This window comes from Podarcis vaucheri, assembly GCF_965113315.1.
Source record: "Podarcis vaucheri genome assembly, chromosome: 5".
Lineage (NCBI taxonomy): Eukaryota > Metazoa > Chordata > Lepidosauria > Squamata > Lacertidae > Podarcis > Podarcis vaucheri.
This window is the reverse complement of record NC_138763.1, coordinates 16,885,083-16,909,337: the sequence shown is the minus strand read 5'-3', so window position 1 is coordinate 16,909,337 and position 24,255 is coordinate 16,885,083. Positions and strand designations below refer to the sequence as shown.

At 43.2% G+C, this 24,255-nt stretch overlaps 1 protein-coding gene across 1 annotated transcript in view; it reads left to right on the top strand.

Annotated features, from left to right (window-relative positions):
* The first annotated feature begins 11,989 nt into the window (after positions 1–11,989).
* The window catches only part of GPR160 (G protein-coupled receptor 160), a 34,269-nt gene continuing 22,003 nt past the window's right edge, over positions 11,990–24,255 (top strand). The window contains exon 1 of the mRNA XM_082224582.1: positions 11,990–12,193. The gene's annotated coding sequence lies outside the window, so the exon portion shown is untranslated. The remainder of the gene's footprint in view (positions 12,194–24,255) is intronic.

Below are 24,255 nucleotides of genomic sequence, written 5' to 3'. Positions count from 1 at the left end.
CGATTGTTTAAAAAGCATTTTCACAACGATTTTAACATGTGTGTTCTTCCTTTTCGACCGGACCACAGATCCACACATCAGTCTGGAGCTCTGACCACCTGTTTACCACCTCCTCCACAGGTCTCAGCAAGTAGGTTCTCAATAGTTATAAGTCAAAGGAGTAAATACTTTGTGAAGCTTAGATTGTAAACATTCCAGGGAGTGGTGACAACTCTTTTTTCTGGGGCTTTTTAAGTTCTTTGGCCAGAGAGTAGAAGAAAGGGTGGGGGGAGAAGCATTTGGGTCAACATTAAGGGAGAGAAGAATAACAGTGACCTCATTGTGGGAGTTTACTATAGATCCCCAAGCCAAACGGAGGACATAGATGATGCCTTCCTGGAACAGATGGCCAAGCATGCAAAAGGAAGGGAGATAGTAGTAATGGGGGACTTCAATTACCCAGATATTTGTTGGATCTTAAACTCAGCCAAGAGCATAAGGTCAAACAGATTCCTCACTGGCCTTGCAGACAACTTCATTGTCCAGAAAGTGGGAGAAGCAACAAGAGGAACAGCCATTTTAGATCTGGTCCTAACCAATGTTGATGACCTGGTTAGTGGGGTAGAAGTGGAAGGATCATTAGGCGCGAGTGATCATGCTCTTCTGAAGTTTACTATACAGCGGAAAGGAGCAGCCAAGCATACTAGGACTCAATTTCTTGACTTTAAGAAAGCCAACTTCATAAAACTTAGGGAAGTGCTGGGTGAGATCCCATGGACAGTAATACTAAAAGGAAAGGGAGTTCATGATGGCTGGGAGTTTGTTAAGAGGGAGATAGTAAAAGCACAACATCAGGCAATACCAATGAGACGGAAACATGGAAGGCGCCTAAAGAAGCCAGGGTGGCTATCTAAAGAACTTTTAACTGAGTTAAGATTAAAAGAGCATGTGTACAAAAAATGGAAAAGGGGGGAAACCACCAAAGAGGAATTTAAGCAAATAGCCAGCACATGTAGACACAAAGTCAGAAAAGCTAAAGCACAGAATGAACTCAGGCTTGCTAGAGAGGTTAAAAGCAACAAAAAAGGCTTTTATGGGTATGTTCGTAGCAAAAGGAAGAACAAAGAAACAGTGGGGTCACTCAGAGGAGAAGATGGTGAAATGCAAACAGGGGACACAGAAAGGGCTGAACTCCTCAATGCCTTCTTTGCCTCAGTCTTCTCCGATAAAGAAAACAATGCCCGACCTGAAGAATTTGGAGCAAATGATTCAGCAGAGGAAACACAGCCCAGAATAACTAAGGAGATAGTACAAGAATACTTGGCTAGTTTAGATGTATTCAAGTCTCCAGGGCCAGTAATCTTTGAGAATTCCTGGAGAACAGGCAAAGTCCCAGCAGACTGGAGGAGGGCAAATGTTGTCCCTATTTTCAAAAAGGGGAAAAGAGAGGACCCAAATAATTACCGCCCAGTCAGTCTGACATCAATACCAGGGAAGATTCTGGAGCAGATCATTAAGCAAACAGTCTGTGAGCACCTAGAAAGGAATGCTGTGATCACCAATAGTCAGCATGGATTTCTGAAATATAAGTCATGTCAGACTAACCTGATCTCGTTTTTTGACAGAATTACAAGCCTGGTAGATGAAGGGAATGCAGTGGATGTAGCCTACCTTGATTTCAGCAAGGCATTTGACAAGGTGCCCCATGATATTCTTGTAAAGAAGCTGGTAAAATGCGGTCTTGACTATGCTACCACTCAGTGGATTTGTAACTGGCTGACTGACTGAACCCAAAGGGTGCTCATCAATGGTTCCTCTTCATCCTGGAGAAGAGTGACTAGTGGGGTGCCACAGGGTTCTGTCTTGGGCCCGGTCTTATTCAACATCTTTATCAACGACTTGGATGATGGACTCAAAGGCATCCTGATCAAATTTGCAGATGACACCAAACTGGGAGGGGTGGCTAACACCCCAGAGGACAGGATCACACTTCAAAACAACCTTGACAGATTAGAGAACTGGGCCAAAACAAACAAGATGAATTTTAACAGGGAGAAATGTAAAGTATCGCACTTGGGCAAAAAAAATGAGAGGCACAAATACAAGATGGGTGACACCTGGCTTGAGAGCAGTACATGTGAAAAGGATCTAGGAGTCTTGGTTGACCACAAACTTGACATGAGCCAACAGTGTGACACGGCAGCTAAAAAAGCCAATGCAATTCTAGGGTGCATCAATAGGAGTATAGCATCTAGATCAAGGGAAGTAATAGTGCCACTGTATTCTGCTCTGGTCAGACCTCACCTGGAGTACTGTGTCCAGTTCTGGGCACCACAGTTCAAGAAGGACACTGACAAACTGGAACGTGTCCAGAGGAGGGCAACCAAAATGGTCAAAGGCCTGGAAACGATGCGTTATGAGGAACGGCTAAGGGAGCTGGGCATGTTTAGCCTGGAGAAGAGGAGGTTAAGGGGTGATATGATAGCCATGTTCAAATATATAAAAGGATGTCATATAGAGGAGGGAGAAAGGTTGTTTTCTGCTGCTCCAGAGAAGCGGACACGGATCAATGGATCCAAACTACAAGAAAGAAGATTCCACCTAAACGTTAGGAGGAACTTCCTGACAGTGAGAGCTGTTCAACAGTGGAATTTGCTGCCAAGGAGTGTGGTGGAGTCTCCTACTTTGGAGGTCTTTAAGCAGAGGCTTGACAACCATATGTCAGGAGTGCTCTGATGGTGTTTCCTGCTTGGCAGGGGGTTGGACTCGATGGCCCTTGTGGTCTCTTCCAACTCTATGATTCTATGATTCTCCTACCCCACTATTAAGCTTTCTCCAGGCGATGCTAAATAGTTATTACAGAGAGGAGGAAACTTCACATTACAGTAAGCAAATGTATGTAACACAATCCCAATGTCTGCTTCTACTACAGAAAATCGGGTTCAGGAAGAGGCGATTTGGAGCGGAGTAATCAGGTGAGTGGGTGTTCCAGTGCTTAATGCCCCCTTCTGTTTCCATAGAACCAATAGCTGGCACCAGGAAGTACTATAAACCGTTGGGGCAATCCTATGGCAAGATCAGGGCCTGCCCAGTATATGTGAAAGTAGAACACATGGGCACCCTACCAGTTCAACAGGAAGATGAGGGTTTCTTGTGTGGCGGGAGATGGTTCCTAGAGTCTCTCCGAGGATGTGGACAGGCTGCCAACCTGTCTCCTGGATCCTTGCCCATCCTGGCTTATAAAAGCTAGCCGGGAGGGACTGGGTGATGGGCTTCGTGGGGGTGGTGAATGCTTCCCTCCGTGAGGGAGCCTTCCCAGACCCGCTGAAAGAGGCAGTTATTAAACCGCTTCTTAAAAAACCATCTTTAGATGCGGCCACGATGGCCAATTATCGCCCAGTCTCAAATCTTCCATTCTTGGGCAAGGTGATTGAGCGAGTGGTTGCTGAACAACTCCAGGCACGCCTGGAAGAAGCAGACCACTTGGATCCCTTCCAGTTGGGATTCAGGCCTCATGATGGGACTGAAACTGCCTTGGTCACACTGGTTGATGATCTCCGGCGGGCTAGGGACAAAGGTGAGAGCTGTTTCCTAGTTCTGCTGGATCTCTCAGCGGCGTTTGATACCATCGACCATAACATCCTTCTGGACCGTCTTGAGGGGCTGGGAGCTGGGGGCACTGTCAAACAGTGGTTCCGCTCCTTCCTCCTGGGCCGTGTTCAGAAAGTGGTGGTGGGGGATGAGTGTTCAGACCCCTGGGCTCTCACTTGTGGGGTGCCTCAGGGTTCTGTCCTCTCCCCCATGCTTTTCAACATTTACATGCAGCCACTGGGAGAGATCATCAGGAGGTTTGGGCTGGGTGTTCATCAGTATGTGGATGATACCCAGCTCTACCTCTCTTTTAAATCAGAACCAGTGAAGGCGGTGAAGGTCCTGTGTGAGTGTCTGGAGGCGGTTGGAGGATGGATGGCGGCTAACAGATTGAGGTTGAATCCTGACAAGACAGAAGTACTGTTTTGGGGGGACAGGAGGCGGACAGGTGTGGAGGATTCCCTGGTCCTGAATGGGGTAACTGTGCCCCTGAAGGACCAGGTACACAGCCTGGGAGTCATTTTGGACTCACAGCTGTCCATGGAGGCACAGGTCAAATCTGTATCCAGGGCAGCTGTTTACCAGCTCCATCTGGTACGTAGGCTGAGACCCTATCTGCCTGCAGACTGTCTCACCAGAGTGGTGCATGCTCTGGTTATCTCCCGCTTGGACTACGTGGGGCTACCTTTGAAGGTGACCTGGAAACTACAACTAATCCAGAATGTGGCAGCTAGACTGGTGACAGGGAGCGGCCGCCAATACCATATAACACCGGTCTTGAAAGACCTACATTGGCTCCCAGTACGTTTCCGAGCACATTTCAAAGTGTTGGTGCTGACCTTTAAAGCCCTAAACGGCCTCGGTCCAGTATATCTGAAGGAGCGTCTCCACCCCCATCGTTCTGCCCGGACACTGAGGTCCAGCTCCGAGGGCCTTCTGGCGGTTCCCTCACTGCGAGAGGCCAAGTTACAGGGAACGAGGCAGAGGGCCTTCTCGGTAGTGGCACCCGCCCTGTGGAACGCCCTCCCATCAGATGTCAAAACGATAAACAACTACCTGACATTCAGAAGACATCTGAAGGCAGCCCTGTTCAGGGAAGTTTTTAATATGTGACATTTTAGTGTATTTTTCATCTTTGTTGGAAGCCACCCAGAGTGGCTGGGGAAACCCAGCCAGATGGGCGGGGTACAAATAATAAATTATTATTATTATCATCATCATCATCATCTCTGGATATCCCAGCTGCGTGGTGCCTAGCTCAGAAGCCGCTGATTCAATGGGATCTGGCTGCACCACAATGAGGCCGGTTGCTCTACCACCAGTGACACTGGCCTGCTGGATCTGGCCCCATTCATCAAAGTGAGAGCCCAAACAGCTGCTCGTGGTGCAGGTCCTGACAATTTTAAAGAAAACATGGAAATGTGAATCCTGTAAAGTCAGAAAGCAAGTACTGTGCAAACTTCTTTTTAAAGTGTTGTCTCCGGCTAGCTATGACTAGATTCTTTTCATGTTGGAATGAGAACTATTTTGCACCTTGATACTCATTCCGGATGTGGATTAATCTTGAGGCCTTACAGACCTGCCTTGGAAAGGTTATGGAATTTGGAACTGTGCAAAAGAATCCACCAGGGTGTTTAACTGAGTGATTACAATTGATGAGAACTAACAAGGAGCAGAGTTGAAATTCAACAAAATATATAAATAACTCCTCCCCTTACAGAAAGCCCAGGTGCAACTACAAGGAAACAGAACATTCAAAATCTCAAAAGGTGCCTCTGACTGCAGAGGTGAGGAAAATCAGTGCTTGGAATGAACCAATTTGGTTTAACAAAGTTCACTGAATTTGTTCAAAAATCTGAACTACTACTGAACATGTAGTTCCCATAATTGCCAGGTGAACCAAACATAAGTTTGCTTTGGGTAGAACTTTGTACAATATCTAGTTCATATTCACATAAATTCTCTAACATTTTTTTTAAAAAAACAACAACACGTTTTAGAGTTTAGATTCTTTGGACCTTTAAGTTCAAAGATCATTATTGTTGGGGGAAACGTATTAAACCATTCGCATTCTACTGTGTGAGAGTTTTGATATTTTATTAGTCTTAAGTATACTTAAGCACAGCAGCTTGGTTACATTCTGGATGCTGGAAAGAAAGAAAGAAAGAAAGAAAGAAAGAAAGAAAGAAAGAAAGAAAGAAAGAAAGAAAGAAAGAAAGAAAGAAAGAAAGAAAGAAAAATAGAAAAATTGCTGGACTTGAACTGTGAACTGAATGTGAGCTGAATTGGTTTGTTTTGTAAAAGGGTGAACAACTTGAGTAAATTATGATTGGGACATATCAAAGTACTTTTTAAAACAAACTTTGCAAGTTCTGAAGAAAGCAAAGTTACATACCGTCGGGAAAATATTTGACTGCAAGTCTCTGCTAGCCATCGCTGGCTTCAGGAAGTATATTCCTCCTGAGGAAGGGACAACTAATACAGCTGTATGAAAGCACCAAATCCTCACACAACAGAAAGGCATCCATGAGGGAGCAGCTGAGGGCTGCACACATCAAGTGAGCAACAAAGGCGACAACCCCCAACCCCCCAGATCAGATGGTGAGGAAAGGTCCTAAAACATTTTTGAGGAGCTACTTAGGGGCAGAATCTTATCTTATACTGGTTAAACAGGTATTTTATATAGACTTTCCTTTCTAGCTTAATCACCACCTCCCCCTATGGGTTCATGCAAAAGTAGTAAGCGTAAGCAAAACCTCATTTGAGAGAGAGTACAAAAATATATAAAGTCGTAACCCAGGGCAGTTTCCCATTGTTTGTGCCTTCAGGGTCACCTGAAGAGCAATAATTTCACTAGCATTCAGCTACATTTTCATCTTAAAGCAGGCAGCCTAATGGGGATAGGTTTGCCAACTAATGAGGAGAAAAAATGGCCTGACCTGCCATTATGAAGGGTGCAGAGCCTTTGGCCTCCAAATGTTGCTGGACTACAGCTCCCATCAGCCCTAGCAAGCATGGCCATTGACCCGGGATGATAGGAGTGTAGTTCAGCAACATCTGGAGGGCCAAAGGCTCCCAGACCTTGTCTTATGACTTAAAAAAAGAAGCCACATGTCTCGTCTAGCAAATGCCATAAATTTTTGCTGAAATGGGCACCCATTACCCTCATTTAGGCTGCAGTCTTTTTTAAAAAAATAATTTTTATTAACCGGCCAATCAAATCAAATCAAATCACATCACATAAATTCCGAATTACAAAGCCGAATTTTAAATTTTGTTGAGGGGACCCATATTTCAAGATCCAAAGGGGGATTCTGATCATCTTCTTGCTACTCCAAATCAGTCCAAACAAAGTTCATAATTCTATCCAGTCTTATCTTGCTGTTTCCACATCACATCTTGTTCATATATTTTCTCTTTTTTCTTTATGATCTCTTCTGATAGTCTCCTTAAGCCGATAAACACCAATAATAATCTTGTGTGAATTTTCCGTTCTTCCAATCCTCAAATTGAGATGGTTTCCATATTTCATCGCCTTCATAGATAACATCGCTCTTTCCATCTTTAATTGCAGAACTGTCGTTCTTAAGTCCCTCTGAGGAGTTTCACCCACAATATAAAAACAGCTCTATTTCTCTATTTCTCCTCCCAGACTTAAGTTCTCCGACAGAACTTCCCAATATGGCGACGGCACTTTTAACTGCGTCATTCCAAAGCCCTTATACATTCCACGCTCTTCTCAAAACATGCTTTGGTTCGAAAGTTTATCTCCACACAGCCTTAAATCCACAGCTTAAGTCCTTAAAACGACATTTCTGACTGGGGGGGGGGATTCTTGTTTAATCACATAAAGGAAAGATAGGAAAGTTTTTTTTCCCTCCCCCATCAGTCCCTTTGCCATACCGAGCCTTGGCGTATCTTCTCATGATTTATACTTGTTCCTCCGACTCGTCTTGTTTTATCAGAGATCTCTTCTGTTAGCAGTCTTTACTCCCCCTTCTTCATTTAGGCTGTAGTCTTAACTCCAGTGACCTGGGAGCAAACCTCATTGAATTCAATGAGACTTCTTTCTGAGTAGACCTGGTTATAATTCTGTTTGTTGCCTCCACCTAAAAGATAAAAATAAGTGTAGGAGGAGATGAGATGAGATCCACGTTCTCACTTTATCCCTCTTAAACATAATGCTCTTTGCCTTAGATGTGGGCAACTCATAATAAATAAACTTTCAATGTCGTTTTTTAACACACACTTCTTTTGAGATATAATACCTTTTCTCCTTTAAAAAAAAATTGATTTCTTTGTCTTCTATGCAAGGGCAAAGAGACTATGCAATCTCCTGCTCCATTTTCTCTAAAATCCATTTAGTTGTTCAAACTATTATGGTATTCTATCTATTGGTTTGATAACATGGGTTTAAAGTCCAGTAAGAACAAATACCATTTTGGCATTACTTAGCACTTATATCTTGTTTCTCAACGTTCAAAGTGTTTCAGATACATTATCTTGCGATTATCCTTACAACAACCCTGTAAAGGTGATTGATTTGAACGAAGAGGAAAGCTTCAGAAGTAATCAGGTTTATTTTAGCTTTGCTCTGAAAATGAAATTAGACCCAGGAAGCTTTGTTGCTCATATTTTATGTCTACAGTATAGTTAATTGCTTTTGTATATGTGTCGGTATGCAGAGGGCTGCGGCTAACAGCTATAGATCTTTCCTTTATCTAATAAGCTTAGCTGTTTGAAGATTGCAGCTTTACACATCCTGCAAAATACACATATTTTCTTTGCTGCAGTTGTGACACTCTGTATTTGCACAGATACAATGATGTTTATAGCTATGTGCCCTGAAGCAGTCTCCCACAGGCACTCTGTGCTGAGGGTCAGCAGCCTATGTGCCATGCTGATCCCAGGTGTTCTCAGTCCCAGCAGCACAACTGGTGGCTCCTATACACCAGCTAGCTACACGGGTGGTGCCTACAGGTTGGCAACAATGGTTTTCCTTGCTTTCGCATCCTCCTCCTGTCCAGGATCACAGCAACTTCCTGGCACGACCAACATACACCTCTGCTGTTCAGGCAATACTCGCCTCGCTTCCCTCTGTCACTGTTGCCTCTGCTACTCTCCCTTTCCTGTACAACCTTCATGTCAAGCAAGCATCCACCCTGGTAAGTTGCTCTCTTCTTATATAGCCCTTAGTTGATGGGGGCGGAGACTCACCACCTGAGTTTTGACTCCATTGGTTCCAGGTGTTGACTCTTAATTGGTTTCAGGTGGTGAGTCATGTGCTCTCAATCCTGCACTCCTTTGTACCAGCCATGGCATTTGTTCTGCCCTGCTAATCGTCCTGGCTCTCAGAGAGTCGGGATAGCAAATAGTCATGTTCCTTCAGGGTTCTAGTTCCCTCTGTGCTGGAAGGCTGTTTGATCTCTTCTTCACTGTATTCCTGGTGTTCTGTGCTATCTTCCTGCTCTTCCAACGGTCCCTCTTCCACCAGCTCCTATGATGTCCCACAGTGGTGTTGAGATCTCCTGAACTAAGTCCCAGTAGCTGCTGGTACCCTCCTCTGGTCTGTCCTTGACCTGGCGCCCCCACCACCCCACAACAAGTATTTAATTATTTGGGAGTCATCAGCTTAAGTGTACAAGGGTGTTTGTTCTTGTATATACAGTCAGGTGGTGCATTCTTAACAATTGTTCACAAGGACTTACTAGGTGGCCTTAGGCATTAGTATTTCTCCTTCACATCTGCACTATGGGACTAATATTTAAGTCTTTTCTGCTTCAGAGCCATCTTTCTTTCGCGTGCCTTCTGAGAAAATATGAAGTGGTTTGAGTTATGCCATGCCTGGCATGCAGAGGGGCTTCCTGTTGTAGATACAGACAAGGAGGCTTCCTGTTTCTCAAGTCAGGTAAAGTTTGAACCATTTCTCCTTTGAGACCTTGTTTACCAAATTTTGAAGTGACTTACGCAATACGCAATACCATTAAAAGCGGGTGGGGTTGGGGCTGTAAAACTATTAAGTCTCCAGAGCCTAAAATCCCCTAATTACAATGCTGCTCCAATATGGAGGACTCTCAGTAAGGAAGCTTGTGTTTGAGCCACACCTTGGATAATGCAATTGCTTGTAACAGCAAAGTATATCAGGCAAGTCCAATCTGTGCCTTGTGCAATTTCCTCTTTCTGTCTCTGAGAGTACCAAATGGAAAGACCTTTGCAAGAATATTCAAGCAGGCTGTAACTTTCACAACAACAGGCTTGGTGATTCAGCAATGGCATTTTTGCACAAGCTTTGGCTTGACTGATTGCTGTGGTTCCTACACGACATTCCATAGAGCAGAAATGAATTTGTTTCACCGGGTCAGTTTAGCTGCTGTCATGCCTAGCCCTGACCTGGTACCAAACACTGACACGTCAGAGGCCAAACTGGACACCCCACAGGTTTGAGTGCTGAGAATCGCCTTGAGGGGCCTTCCGACTGAAGAACCCATGAAGCTGTCAGAGGAAGTGTTGCATCCACCCTTCAATTCTGGAGAACGCTGGTGCCAAAAGGCCTGGGCCTGAAGAGCAATATCACAGCATGCATTGATAGGCTCAGAGTTCTTGCATGGCTCATGAGTAAGGAATCCCTGGAACTCCTTCACTACCAGTAACTGGGGTTAGGGTGTGGTCTAGGAAACCAGAGAGGTCTCTCTCTTCAGCTGCCTTGTTGCTGCCAACAGGACTGGTTCCTGGTACTTTGGCACCTTGTCCCCAATTCCCCCTCCTGGCTGTGTTGTACAGTCAAACCTCGATTGTCGAATGGCTCCATTTTTGAACATTTCAGCTCTCGAATGCTGAAAACCCAGAAGTGAGTGCTCCAGTTGTGTAATGCTTTTCGGAAACTGAACATCCGACGTGGCTTCCATTTGAGTGCATGAAGCTCTTGCAACCAGTCAGAAGCCGGACAGGCTTCCGGAACATATTCGTTAGACAACAGAGGTTTGACTGTACTTTGTTTGAGTATCAGTGGATTGTAAAAGTAATTACAGTGGTACCTCGGTTTAAGAACAGTCCTGTTCATGAACTATTTGGTTTACGAACTCCGCAAAACTGGAAGTAGTGTCCTGGTTTGCGAACTTTACCTTGGTCTAAGAATGGAATCTGAATGGTGGAAGAGCACCAGCGGCGGGAGGCCTCATTAGGGAAAGCGTGCCTCGGTTTAAGAATGGTTTCGGTTTAAGAACGGACTTCCGGAATCGATTAAGTTTGTAAACCGAGGTACCACTGTAATTAATTTGACCCTGCACTATTGACCTTGTACTGTTGTCTGACCTAGTCTCCACATCAGTTTGTATCATCCACACTATACCTTTAAAGCATTCTTATACCATGCTAACTTGCATGAAGAATCTTGTGAATTGTAGTTGCTAAGGATACTGGTAATTGTAGCTCTGCAAGGTCAGCATCCTTAACAAATTACAGTTTCCAGGATTCTTACGGGGGCCCTGTTGCTGTTAAACTGATTCCCTGTGCTTGACCTGGGCTTGTTGAGGTTACACTGCCCTTTGAACCCTGCCGGCCTGGATAAGTGTTCACATAATGCTGTTGGTATCAAAATGACAGCCCATATTTCCCGATTTAATCTGGATCTGTCCTTTTCAGGGAGTAATTTCGTAAGTTGAAAGAACCTGTTGACCTAAAACCAGTTTGTGCTGACTGAACAACCCATTTGCAATATTAAACCTTCATCTGGAAACAACTATTTTCTGAAGAAAAACTGCTTGGGGATGATCCCATTTTTAGCAGAGAAACAGCAGGTGGGAAGTGTTGCATTATAAGCCTTCCCCATCACTAATTTTCCTGCTGTGAATTGCTTCTCTCCCATGGTATTCCTAATGCAAGTGGACATGTACTTAGAACCATGCATCTCATGGGATGCATCAGCCTGGAACTGTACCCAGTTTTGCATCTACATACTATGAAAAGCTTCACTGGCTGAATTTCTGCTTAGCACATTTCAACAAAGGTGGGGTTGAGGAATTCCACTGGGAATTCTAGTGGAGCATGAAAACAACCAGTCTCAGGGGAGCACCAAAAGTAAGGCAAAGAGAAGAAGCCTCATTAGAAATTACCGAGAAACTTCTGAACTCCCAAGACAGCAATCTGGAACTTCCATCAAAATGGATTCTCTGGGAGTGTTTGGCAGCAGATCCTACTGAGGAGGAGGCAACTCTCATTTCCCACAGTGTGGTACTAATGCAGCATCTTAAAATATTGCCACCTTGCCTAGATAGCATAGCTGTTTTCTCAACTGCTGTATTCCACTTCTGCACTCCTTCTTCCAGAGAGCTGCTTTTCAGGAAATGAGCTCCACCTCCTGCTCTGCATGCTTTTGTCCAACCTCCTTCTCCCCTACCTGGACTCTGCCCTTCTTTTTTCACTTGTAAACTGGCACTCATTACACAGACAAGCAGGAGCTTGTTCTCAGATGTTACCTTGGTCACCTTCCCATCTGCTGCTTGCTCGAGTCCACATTCAAAGTTCTTCTGTATTAGGCTTTAAGACCATCTGGCTGGAAAACCCTGGAATGACCTGACTTGCTCCCACCTGAGGATGGTCGCTTCAGTCCCACCCTGCTGTGACAGTGAGTAGCAGAAGCAATTTTGGGAATAGTCCAGAACACTTGTCATTACCTGATCATGCCAAAAGTCATTTGGACTTTCAAAATATCATGAAATGGCATCCCCTGAATCTGTCAGGTATTATGTGGGTTGAGGTTTTTCATTTTGCTACTCTAAAGCTGATACCTGTTGTGGGTTCTGTTTCCTGTGGGCTGTTTTTGTAAGCTTGCCAGACTCATTACATCTCGGGAGCCTCTGACTTTTTAATGTCTCCACTTCTCATGTTCTCAGAAGTACACACTGTACATTTAAAGCACACACACCCAGAAAGAGTTTTCTGGGAACTGCACTTTAGCTCAACATAGCTATAATTCCCAGCATCCTTAACAAATTTAAGCTTCCAAGATTCTTTGGAGGAATGTGCTTTTAATGTATGGTGCATGTGCAGTAATATGTTGGGGAAGAGAATTAACAGAAAACTGGTTGTGCTGTCTAATTGCAATATTGTTGAGCTCTCCTGATATATTTTTTTTTAAGGATATGCTTCACGGTTTCCAAATTGTGAGGTTAGCAATTCTGCTGCCCTTGAAAGATTCAGGTCTACAACTTAAATTGCACAGGAGAGTTTTGTGAAGTCTAATAACATCAAGGCAATAATGATATATGTATATTTATTATACTCACTCCACTTCTCCAGGAAGTGAGATGTTCCAGGGCTAGGGCATGACCTAGTTTTATTTACATTTTGAAGGAGATCGCTTGGAAGGAGCCTTATTGGCACTTCATAATATTCACATCCATTTACAAATCTGCAGATTCATCATAGGTGAAGGCACAGCTTAAATCAGGGGTAGGCAACCTAAGGCCCAGGGGCCGGATGCGGCCCAATCGCCTTCTCAATCCAGCCTGCAGACAGTCTGGGTAGCAGCATGTTTTTACATGAGTAGAATGTGTGCTTTTATTTAAAATGCATCTCTGGGTTATTTGTGGGGCATAGGAATTTGTTCATTCCCCCCCCAAAAAAAATATAGTCCGGCCCACCACATGGTCTGAGGGACGGTGGACCGGCCCTCGGCTGAAAAAGATTGCTGTCCCCTGGCTTAAACATTTCAGCAGACAACCATGGCCAACTGCTTCTACACTGGACATAGCTGTCAAGTGTCCCTTATTTGAAGGGACAGTCCCTTATTCCAGCGCCATGTCCCGCTGCTGTCCCCTATTGATAGATGTCCCTTAAATGATGTCCCTTAAATTTCAAAGGAAGCAGCTCCTCTCCCTCCCTCCCTGCCGGCCAGGGAGGAGGGAGGCTCCAACTGTGTTGCTTGGCTGTGTTGCTCACCCAATAAGAAGTCTAAGAACGACTGGGGGTGGAGCTTGCATGCCTTGTGTGTGGCTAGTTAATGCAAGCTGAGGGGTTTTTTGAATGCTGGACGCCATTTTGTTGCACGTGCTGCTGCAAACTTTGCAGTGCAAAGCCAGGCCGGGGAGCTATCTTAAGCTGAGGCTGCATAGGCCTTGTGGTGCATGTGATTCAGATTCTATTCAGTTGAATCTCTGGTTACAAAGTTGGTTGGACAGTGTTCTCGAAGCTACCAGCATGAGTTTGATCAGACTGCAGGAGGACAGGAAGACTGGATTGCCTGGAACAGGTGAGGCTGCAGGTCCCTTATTTTGGCTGCTGGTCCCTTATTTTCAGGGCTGCTGGTACCTTATTTTCAAGTCTGTAAGTTGACAGCTATGCACTGGAGCTCTAGAGAAAGCACTGTAAGATGCTCACAGACACTGAATTCAGCTCTGTGTGTCTGTGCCTTTCTTAGTCTCTCTTAACTTCCAGCCTGCTTCCTTCACAAACTCCTAGGGTGTGCTCACATTACCCCACTTAGAGCACAGTGAACACCCCAGTGTGTTTCACAGTTCTTCCCCACTGCCAGCTGTTCAAATCAGCCCAACTTCCTCAAACTGTAGTATTTTGTAACAAAGGATGCATATGCACTTTGGATAAATTTCCTGTGAAGCCAGATTAAAAATTCAGCACTTAAAACACAGTGAATGCACAGTAAATGGATGTGTGAACACAGCCTTAGATGACATATTCCTTAGCTAAAAGTGGGGAGCATGTCCCTGTGCCAAAATAGCCCTCTCCTTCTAAAAGAGTCTCAGGGATGGGCAACCTGTGACCCTGCATTACAGAGTCTAGATGACCCCTGGGGTCCCTTCCATCTCTACAACTCTATGATCCCTAAACACTGGCCACACTGGCTGGGGCTGATGAAATCTGTAATCCAACAACATCTGGCAGACCTTGGTTCCCTACGCCACACTATTTGCAAGCCATTGTCAACAGTTTACCTGTAATTTCCGACAAAGGAGATACTTGGCAAATTTGCAAGGACTATTAAGACACCCTTCAGCTCCATTAACCTTCTGCTAGCCAACCCTTCAATTTTAGAAACTTACAGAACAATGGCTGTGACGCAGCAACATCTTGGCAAGGTACATAAAAATACAATTGTATATAAAGCACGCTCTTGTGGGTGCTACTGGGACATTTCCTTAATTTCTTTCTGGGTTATTTTGGACCATTCTGGTATGTGGTAACAGGAAATGTTAATGAACTGAAGTAGGTTTTGGCAGGAGATAAGGGGCAAAATGAAATAGGGCGGTGTTTATGTCAACTCTCTAAACTCTGATTTCAGCATGACAGGCTTCATTTGTAGTTTGGTGTGCATGGTTAGATCAAGAGTGTAAAACTATGGTAAGCTTTATCAAGCTGGGCAGAAATAAGACTCCAGAAATCTGATAATCTAATAATAAAGAAACACACTGGTTTAATTTATAAACATAAAGAAGAGTTATCACAAATGGTATGTGTGTATGCGGTTGCTCTTTGAGAACATGCCAACACCATTGATAAGCTCCACTTGCTAACTAGGGTTGCCATATGTCCTCTCTTTCCAGGACATGTCCTCTTTTTCATGGGTAGAGTCGTCATAGCGATCCATAGTTAAAAATAGAAGTCGGCATACTATGAATCAGCAGCCTTTTGCTGGTTGAAAGAATGGCTACTTCTTGAAAACACAGACATTTTAGACTTAGAAGGTTTTAACAATGTATTTGGGTGGCATGCATATTTATGGTATGATAAGGTCAAAGCACATAAAGCATTCAAAAACCATATTGTTAGGAAAGCATTGTTTAATGTCTGGGTAAGATATAAAGACTTATTGGAAAATAAAACCCCAAGGTGGTTGTCACTAATGGAAGCAAAAGCTCAGAAAAAGCTCAATATGGAGGCCAAATGGCCGACATATTGGGAAATTTCGGAACAAGGAGGAGACAAATTGAAATTGCAGAGTTTCGAAAAATTAAAAAACAAAGTGAGAGATTGGCTTCATTATTATCAGATAATGGAGGCATATAATTTGGACAAGAAAATCAGCTTCCAGGTGGAAAAGTCAAAATTAGAAACAGAACTGTTAGAACCCAAAACTAAGAATCTGTCAAGAATGTATAACTTGCTGTTGAAATGGAATACTCAGGATGAAACGGTGAAATCTGCTATGATTAAATGGGCACAAGATGTTGGACATAATATTATGTTTGCTGACTGGGAACAGTTATGGACCACAGGTATGAAGTTTACGGCATGCAATGCCTTAAGAGAGAATATTATGAAAATGATATACAGGTGGTACATGACCCCAGTCAAGCTTGCAAAAATCTATCATTTGCCCGATAACAAATGTTGGAAATGTAAAGAAATGGAAGGTACATTCTTTCACCTTTGGTGGATGTGCCCAAAGATTAAGGCTTTCTGGGAAATGATATATAATGAACTGAAAAAGGTATTTAAATATACCTTCCTGAGGAAACCAGAGGCCTTTCTTCTGGGCATTGTCGGCCAATTGGTGCCAAAGAAGGACAGAACTTTTTTTATGTATGCTACAACAGCAGCAAGAATACTCATTGCAAAGTATTGGAAGACACAAGATTTACCCACTCTGGAAGAATGGCAGATGAAGGTGATCGACTACATGGAATTGGCAGAAATGACTGGCAGAATCCGAGACCAGGGAGAAGAGTTGGTGAAAGAAGACTGGAAGAAATTTAAAGACTATTTACAGAAATATTGTAAAATTAATGAATGTTAGAAGGATGTTGGATAGAAACTAAGGGGTTTCCAGCTGTAATGCTTTAGGAGATACGAAAAAAAAAGGTTTATAAATGGGTAAAAGCTTAATGGTAAGGATTTGCTGAACTAACAAATTGAAGTGGAATACAAAGAAGGGAGGTATGAGGAGGTCTGGGGAAATAAGCGTAAGGAAGATATGGTATGGAAAATTATTTGTTTTTTAACTGTTTTTATGTTGTATTTTGTTTCTTTTATTTTTATTTTTTTCATTGTTATATTTTTTTAAAAAAACTTTAATAAATATCTTTTGGGGGAAAGAAATAGAAGTCGGCAAATGTGTCCTCTTTTTTGCTCCTCAAAATACGGCAACAGTAGAATGCTAATTTGTCAAAACTGCAGACTTTCCATACTAACCTCTAGAGATTTATGGCTTTCTAAGATGTGGGGAACAGCATATACCGTCAATATTACTTCTCTAATCAAGTAAGAGAAGGCAGATTGAGAGATAAGTTTGAAGAAAAACTGAATTTGCTTAACATTGATTGGAATGATAAATTGCCAATCGTACCTGGAGAGATGTTGGAGGCTGAACTCAAGAGGCTGGAGAGATGTTGGAGGCTGAACTCTTCTATGTGCAGAGCAGATGCTCTACCACTCAGCTATGACCTTGCCCCATGATTTAGACCAAAGCTCTGCCAACTGTACTCTGAGACAACTTTGCAAAATTGTGGCTCTCCTTGTGCCATCTGTTCTTCTCCCTCACCTGTGCTTTAAAACAAGTACAAAGATCAAGTACAGAAAAATCTCTCTTCCTATCAGGGCCAGAATATCATTTGCTTTTGTCATATGTCCTGCTACATTTTTCTTAGGCATATAGCATACAGTGACAAAAGAAAGCCAAAGAATAAACAAGCCTTGGAAATTGTGGCTTGGGTTACCTCTGTAACAGGGTGTGTCAAGCTGGAAAATGATTGTTGCTTAGTGTAAATTATGTTTAGTGGAGGGTGGGAAAATTACTTTTTCTCAGCTATGCAAGTCCAACATAGCTTTTTATTGTTGTGTGTTGCCATGAAGGTAATGAGAATATGGAAGGGTGTGTGCAGCCAAACCACATGTATACTAAAGAAGCTTTTGAGCTTCTTTCCCATGGTGGATGTGCAACTGAAAGCATGCCTGAAAGACAGAAATGCATTTTTATTAGGGGTTTTTTAAAACTGGCTATGCAAGAAGGTAGATTTACAATTACAGCTTGCAGTTTGCAAAATGCACAACATTTGTGAATAGGTGGTGTTCTATACAAAGCACATTTTTAGTCTTTCATCCACTTTCCCCTCCTCCCAGTAAAGAAGTTCACATTTCGGAATGGCCTTTTTTCACAGTTTAAGCTCTCTTCCCTGTGTGACAGAACTGTTTTGATGGTCACCATTCACAGTTATAACCCAATACCTCCTATTCCTCCTTTTTGAATGAATGAATGAATGAATGAATGAATGAATGTATGAATGTGACGGGCATCTGTTCAACACCTTTTCCATTGCCTTTCCTCCCTTTTGAAATAAAACTGACAAGGTCCATGAGAAAGCCCACTAATTCCATTTGCATGTTTTTCTTATACATATACACCAGTGGCAATACACATAGTAATAGCTCAGTTGTGTGTGTGTGTGCTTTTAATGCAAACCCTGAGGAGGCATGGGTGAAATTGACAAGGCTTTCCCCAAACTTGTAAGTTTCAACAGACGGGGGATAATTACCACTAGGTCAGGATGGGATTGCATAGGAATCTAGCTGTAGGCCAGGGATAGCCAACTTGGTACACTCCTGATGTTGTTGGACTACAATTCCCAGCATCCTTGACCATTGCCCACTTTGGCAATACCTGTTACAAGGCAATCTAGGGTTCCTCACTTGGGCGTGGGGGAGGATGTCTACAGTTCAAGTGTCTCTGAAAATGTCCTATCATGCCCACTGGCTTCACATTTCAGCAGGTGGGCATGGAAGTAGAATGAAATAGAATCATTTAGAAGGCTGTGATTCTACATACATACATACATACATACATACATACATACATACATACATACATACGTTGCTGTTCAGGTGGGTACAATTAAGAAATTAAGTGCTGGGAAATGTAAAAAGATACCTTAGACCATGCTGAGGCCCCCGTCACAAGACCTGGTCAGCCAAGGCTGCTAAAGCTACTCTTTTGGCTCATAAGGAATTATTTTAGAGCTCTAGATTAGTGAAAAAACACCTCTGACAGGGGAAAAGGCATTAAGGGTTACAATATATTGCTGTTCATTTGTTTCAAGCTTGTAAATTCCTACTTGCCTAATCGCCTACAGTGGGTAATAACCATTGGGCAACCAGATAGGGGAGCTTCTACATATTGAGAATAACTGGTGATTTTTAAAAAATCTGTCTTTCCCCCCTGCATTTTTATTCACTGTTCCTTCAAGGAGCTCAGGATGCCATACGTACTCCCCCTTACTTTATCCTCACAATAAGCTGAGAGTGAATGGAGGAGTCAGAGTCATGCAGTGAGCTCATATTCCAGCAGGAATGTGAACCCGTGGTCTCCCTCATTTAGGTACCTACACTTCAGTCACTAAATCACAACACCTCTTCCTCCCCCCATTTTTTAAAAGGGTACCAATGTATGTGTGAGAGAGTTGGGTAGTAAAATTTATTGTGCACTACTTTTGGAAACATGTGCGAGGTCACTTATTTCTTTTCTCCTCCCCTTTTGCCTTTTTGTGCATGTGCACATAAATACATGTGAATATAAATATTTGCCTGTGCTCATTGGATTTTTATGGTGTAAGACTTCTGAGAAAACCTGTGGGGGTGGAGATAGGGGGCATGCCTATTATGTATGGCTTACAGTAATATGGTGCTGTTGCTAAGATCTCTGTTCCAAAGAGCAGTGTGGATGAGAGTAAAGGTTTATTGGGTCAGTCGCTGATGAAAAGGTGTTTTCTAGCTACTTTACTAGGTGGTGTGCACACCTATAAAGGCATAAAGATAAGGGGCCCTATATCTTCAGCACACAGCAGTTCCAGGAACAAGCTGTTTTCATTTGACACACACAGCTTCAAAGACTAGTTGAATGGAAGGTAAACGGAATTATCTCTTCCTTACCAGAATAGGAAGTGAGTAGGACCCCTGCCTTCTATAAGGGAGTGAGCATCAAACAAAAGTGTGCCTCTACACATCTCTTCTCCCACAGCCCATCCACATGGAATTCATTCCTGTAACATCCACTTGGGGCCACCTCTTGCCCCTGGGGCCCCTTCAAATCCCTATAACGGAGGTGAGGAACCTTTAACCCTCCAGATGTTGAACTACAGCCCCTACCACCCCCAGCAAGTTTAGCCAGTGGTCAGGGATGACGGCAGTTGTAGTTCAGCAGCATGATAGAAAGCATGGTAGAAGTTTCTAAGATTGTGCACGGCATGGAGGAAATGGATAGAGAAAAGTATTTCTCCCTCTCTCATGACACTAGGACTTGTGGACATCCAGTGATGCTGAATGTGGGAAGATTCAGGGCAGACAGAAGCGAGTGCTTAATCACATAGCATAGTTAAAATAAGGAACTCACTCCCACAGGAGACAGGGATGGCCACCAGCTTGGATGGCTTTAAAGGAGGATAAGACAAATTATTGCAGGGCAAGGCTATCAACAACTACCAGCCATGATGACTATGCTCTATCACCTTCATTGTTAGAGCACTGTAATCATGCTGAAACGCAAGCTTAAGAGGGACAGAGAAAGTGCAAACCACAAGGAAAGTTTTAAGAACGTGCAAGGGTATGACTTTTATAACAAGATTATAAACAGGAAAAAGCTGAGCTAGCTGAGTTGTGGAAACATCTGTATTTGTGGTTAAGCTGGGGTAAAACTGTAGCACTGGGTGTCTTGCATGCATAACTTATATTATTATAAAAAGTCTGTAAACAGAGATCTGGATTCGGCCTCTGAATGCCTTACTGATCGCTTGCTGAAACCTTTCCTGCTCGGCAAGAAATATAACTTTTCTTGGGTGTGATTCATCATCACTGTTATTGAGTAAAGGACTCAATTGTGCAACATCAGTGCTTAATTTAAATGAACTCATGGCAGAAAACTATTGTTACATGTTCCCCACTGGGCTGTCAACTCCCTAAAATCCAAACTCTTATACCTGGTCAGGGCCTAGGATAGAGCCTGTTCAGAAGGCAGTAGGAGAGCTAAAGGTGGAGCTCAATGGGGCCACAGCCCATAGAAAACATACTAATCTAAGACAGGCTTCACCAACCTGGTGCCCTCTAGTTCTTATTGGAGCGTTCTGAAGGAGCGTCTCCTTCCCCTTTGTTCAGCCCAGACACTGAGGTCCAGCCCAGACACTGAGGTCCGCCTTCTGGCGGTTCCCTCACTATGAGGTTCCCTCACTGTGAGGTTACAGGGAGCTAGGCAGAGGGCCTTCTCAGTAATGGCACCCCTTTGTGGAACGCGCTCCCATCAGATGTCAAGGAAATAAAAAAATATCTGAAGTCAACCCTGTATTGGGAAATTTTTAATGTCTAATCCATTCTTAAGGAAATCAGCCCTGAGTGTTCACTGGAAGGACATATCTTGAAGCTGAGGCTCCAATACTTTGGCCACCTCACAAGAAAAGAAGATTCCCTGGAAAAGACCCTGATGTTGGGAAAGATGGAGGGCACAAGGAGAAGGGGACGACAGAGGACGAGATGGTTGGACAGTGTTTTCAAAGCTACCAACATGAGTCTGACCAAACTGCAGGAGGCAGTGAAAGACAGGAGTGCCTGGCGTGCTCTGGTCCATGGGGTCATGAAGAGTCGGACACGACTAAATGACTAAACAACAACAACAATGTTTTACAATTTTTTAATGCCCAGAGTGGCTGGGGAAACCCAGCTGGATGGGTGGGGTATAAATAATAAAGTTATTATTTTTATTATCAAAACTCCTAACAGCCCCAGACAACACTTTAGGAAAGAATAAAACCCTCAACAGAAAAAAAAATCCACAACAGCACGATGAGGACTAAGCATGTTTAGTGGGCACAAAATCCTGGCTGTTAAGGGGGAAGATGGTAGGAGTGGAGGGGAAATGGAATGGAGTATTCTGCAAGAGGTGGTGGCTAGAATTATGAACAGAAGCACTCCACAGCACAACATTTTGTTGCTTTTCCCACTTGTATGAATATATGATGAACAAATATAACATTTAGAAGAGAGGAGGTTGTACAAAAATTTTTTTGCCCACTTTACAGATGAGAGACATTGAGGCAGGGAGGCAGTAGTCTGAAAGGCAATCGGTAAGTAACTTCATAGAAGAAAATGCAAACCCCATGCAAAGCAGATCACACAAGAAAGTGAGCCTGCTTAGCCCAAGATTATACATTAAGTCATTGTTTCACTGTGCACAACCTCTCCCTCCCCAACACACCAGTCTCTCTCTGCATTTTTATGGCCCCGACTCTGACTGATCTCCACTACTAGGTGGTTCCTTCTTGGGTGTATTAGGTCATGTTACTGGTAGCAAGCTGGGGCTGGAAGACTGAAACACCCTCCTCTCCTGCAACAGTCTCCTTGGCTGCAGGGATCACAGCACATGTGATGACACTTGCTCAGAACCCTCCCAAAGGCCTTCCTATTCCATGGGAAGCATGAATGTGCAATGCACATTAGAAAGGCACTGCAGGATCAGCCCAAAAGCTGTTGTGTATGTGTGTGGTGAGAAGCTGGAGTGGGGGGGGGGCGGGAAGAATGGCCTCCTTTATAAAAAAAAATCCTGACCTTGCAACCTGTTCCAAACTTAAAGAACTAGCTAAGCTGTTTAAAAATAAGGTTGTAACTTTTTGTGTTTTTTTAAAGATGAGAACTTTTTAAAACAAATTGTTTGAAATGCTATAATTGACAATCTCTTTATTAGCATCAACCACATTGCCACAAATTAGTGAGCAGGCTTTCCGGTTTTCCAGAACTCTGCATCAAAGTGGATGTTAAACAAAGCTGGAAGGGAGGGAGAGAAAGCAAGAAAACCCCTTCAGCCATCTAGGAAAATCATTAAACTAATAAATGAGAGGGAGAGGTGGGAATGAGCAAGCTTTTCTGCATAGCATTGGGGTTGGGCTAGATGACCCCCAGGATCCCTTCCGACTCTATGCATGTATCATCAGCCCTGCATGTAGAACCCTGATTTCCCAGGGCTGCACACAATGCACGGCCAACCTCATGAATAGAAGTTGACTCCCTGTGGCACACAATTGCCCTCCACCTGACAAATGGCAGTAGGAATGGGGTGGACTACGGCACCTCATTTCAATGCCCACTGCCTCACATGTTAACCACTTTCCGCAACACTTGCAGAGGACAAGTTAGTCTAAAAACTGAGTGTTGCGAGTTGATAGCAAACCTAATTTCTATAAAGATGTAAGGTTGCACCAAGAAAACTGCTCTCTATGTCTTTGAAAAATGTGAAGGTCCCTACCACTAAAGTGCATATTTTCAGAAAAGCCCTGGGGATGATGTGCCATAAATGAGGAAGAGAAAGTGTAGCCTGTTTGGGGGAGGGGCACACAGCTTCCCCTATTCTTGTTGCTTTTAAAGGAGCTTGGTATGCAGGAATTAGCCGATGAAAGCTTTCCACAGCAGGGAGATAAGTATTATGACCTGCTAATTGATGCAAATCAAATGGGACTAGTTCAAAAGCTGGCAACTCTAGAAACAAGTGTGTATTTATTTTACTTCTCAAAAATAGTGTCTTGGTGAAATTTGGTGACCACGAGATGTTCTTCTGTAACCGAATAAAATATTTAATAAAAACAATAAAAAGAGTTTTCTATATACTTTCTTATTGCAGCATGATTCACAATTGCAGAATACTGAAGGGACTTGGGAGGAGCTAATCTGAATTACTGTGCGATGTTGTGTCACTTGGAAATTTGACATTCAAATTTAGAGTCATTGGAGGCCAAAATCAAAAATATAAATTTATTTCAGTATGGTATGGTTTTGTGATGTATGCTAAATTACAGAAACACAGATGGTCTCCATCTTTTAAGCAATTTGGACGATTTGAGTTTTGTAAATATTTGCCAATATTCATATCTCCTTTATAGTGTTCTCAATTTTGTTTTTTGGGGGGAAATCGGACGCTTATTTGATGCACTTACCTCAGCAGATACTTCACATCATGAAAATGTTTATTATGTGCCTGCCTGGAAAGTTAACTTTAATCCAAATTTTATTTGCTGCAATTAGATTTTGCTTTCTTTTTTATATAGCTCATATTAAAATGTATCTTATTTTCCAGAATGGTGAGGGAGGGAGGGGAATGAGGCATCAGCAATGTTTGAACTGAACGCTTCACCAATGGAGCCAATCTGGAGCTCCCAACCTCATCCCTCCCAGTAGGCAGCCGTGATCCTGTTGCCAGGAAGCTATTGCTATGGCTCTGCCCACCGCCAGGCAACGCACTGCTGTGTTGCCAATCTTACTTTTGAAAGTGGTTTTCTTTTAGCAATGGGAGAGGAAGAAGTGCATTTTCTTTGGTTCTGTTTGCTAAAAGAAATTTAGCATCTCTGCAATATGCTAATTTCTATCATTTAAATTACATCATAGCCACAAGGTTCAGTGAACTTGAATATAATGTCTCTGCTTTGGTGCGGATTGCATCATCATCACCACCACCACCATCATTATTATTTTCTAAATAAAACTTGTCTTATTCTTTTAGACGTCTTTGGAGAGGCTGCTCAGGCTAATGTGGAATTTTTGCATGCTGTGGTTGAGTTTCAGACGTGAAGGCTATTTGTATATTAGTAATTCAGTACAGGAAATCACTCCTAGAACAGCACATTTGGCAGCAGCTAGGGGCAGGTGCCTTTGAAAATACGTAAGTTGGGAAGAACACAAGGGAGAGGAAATTTGGGTATGTTCATA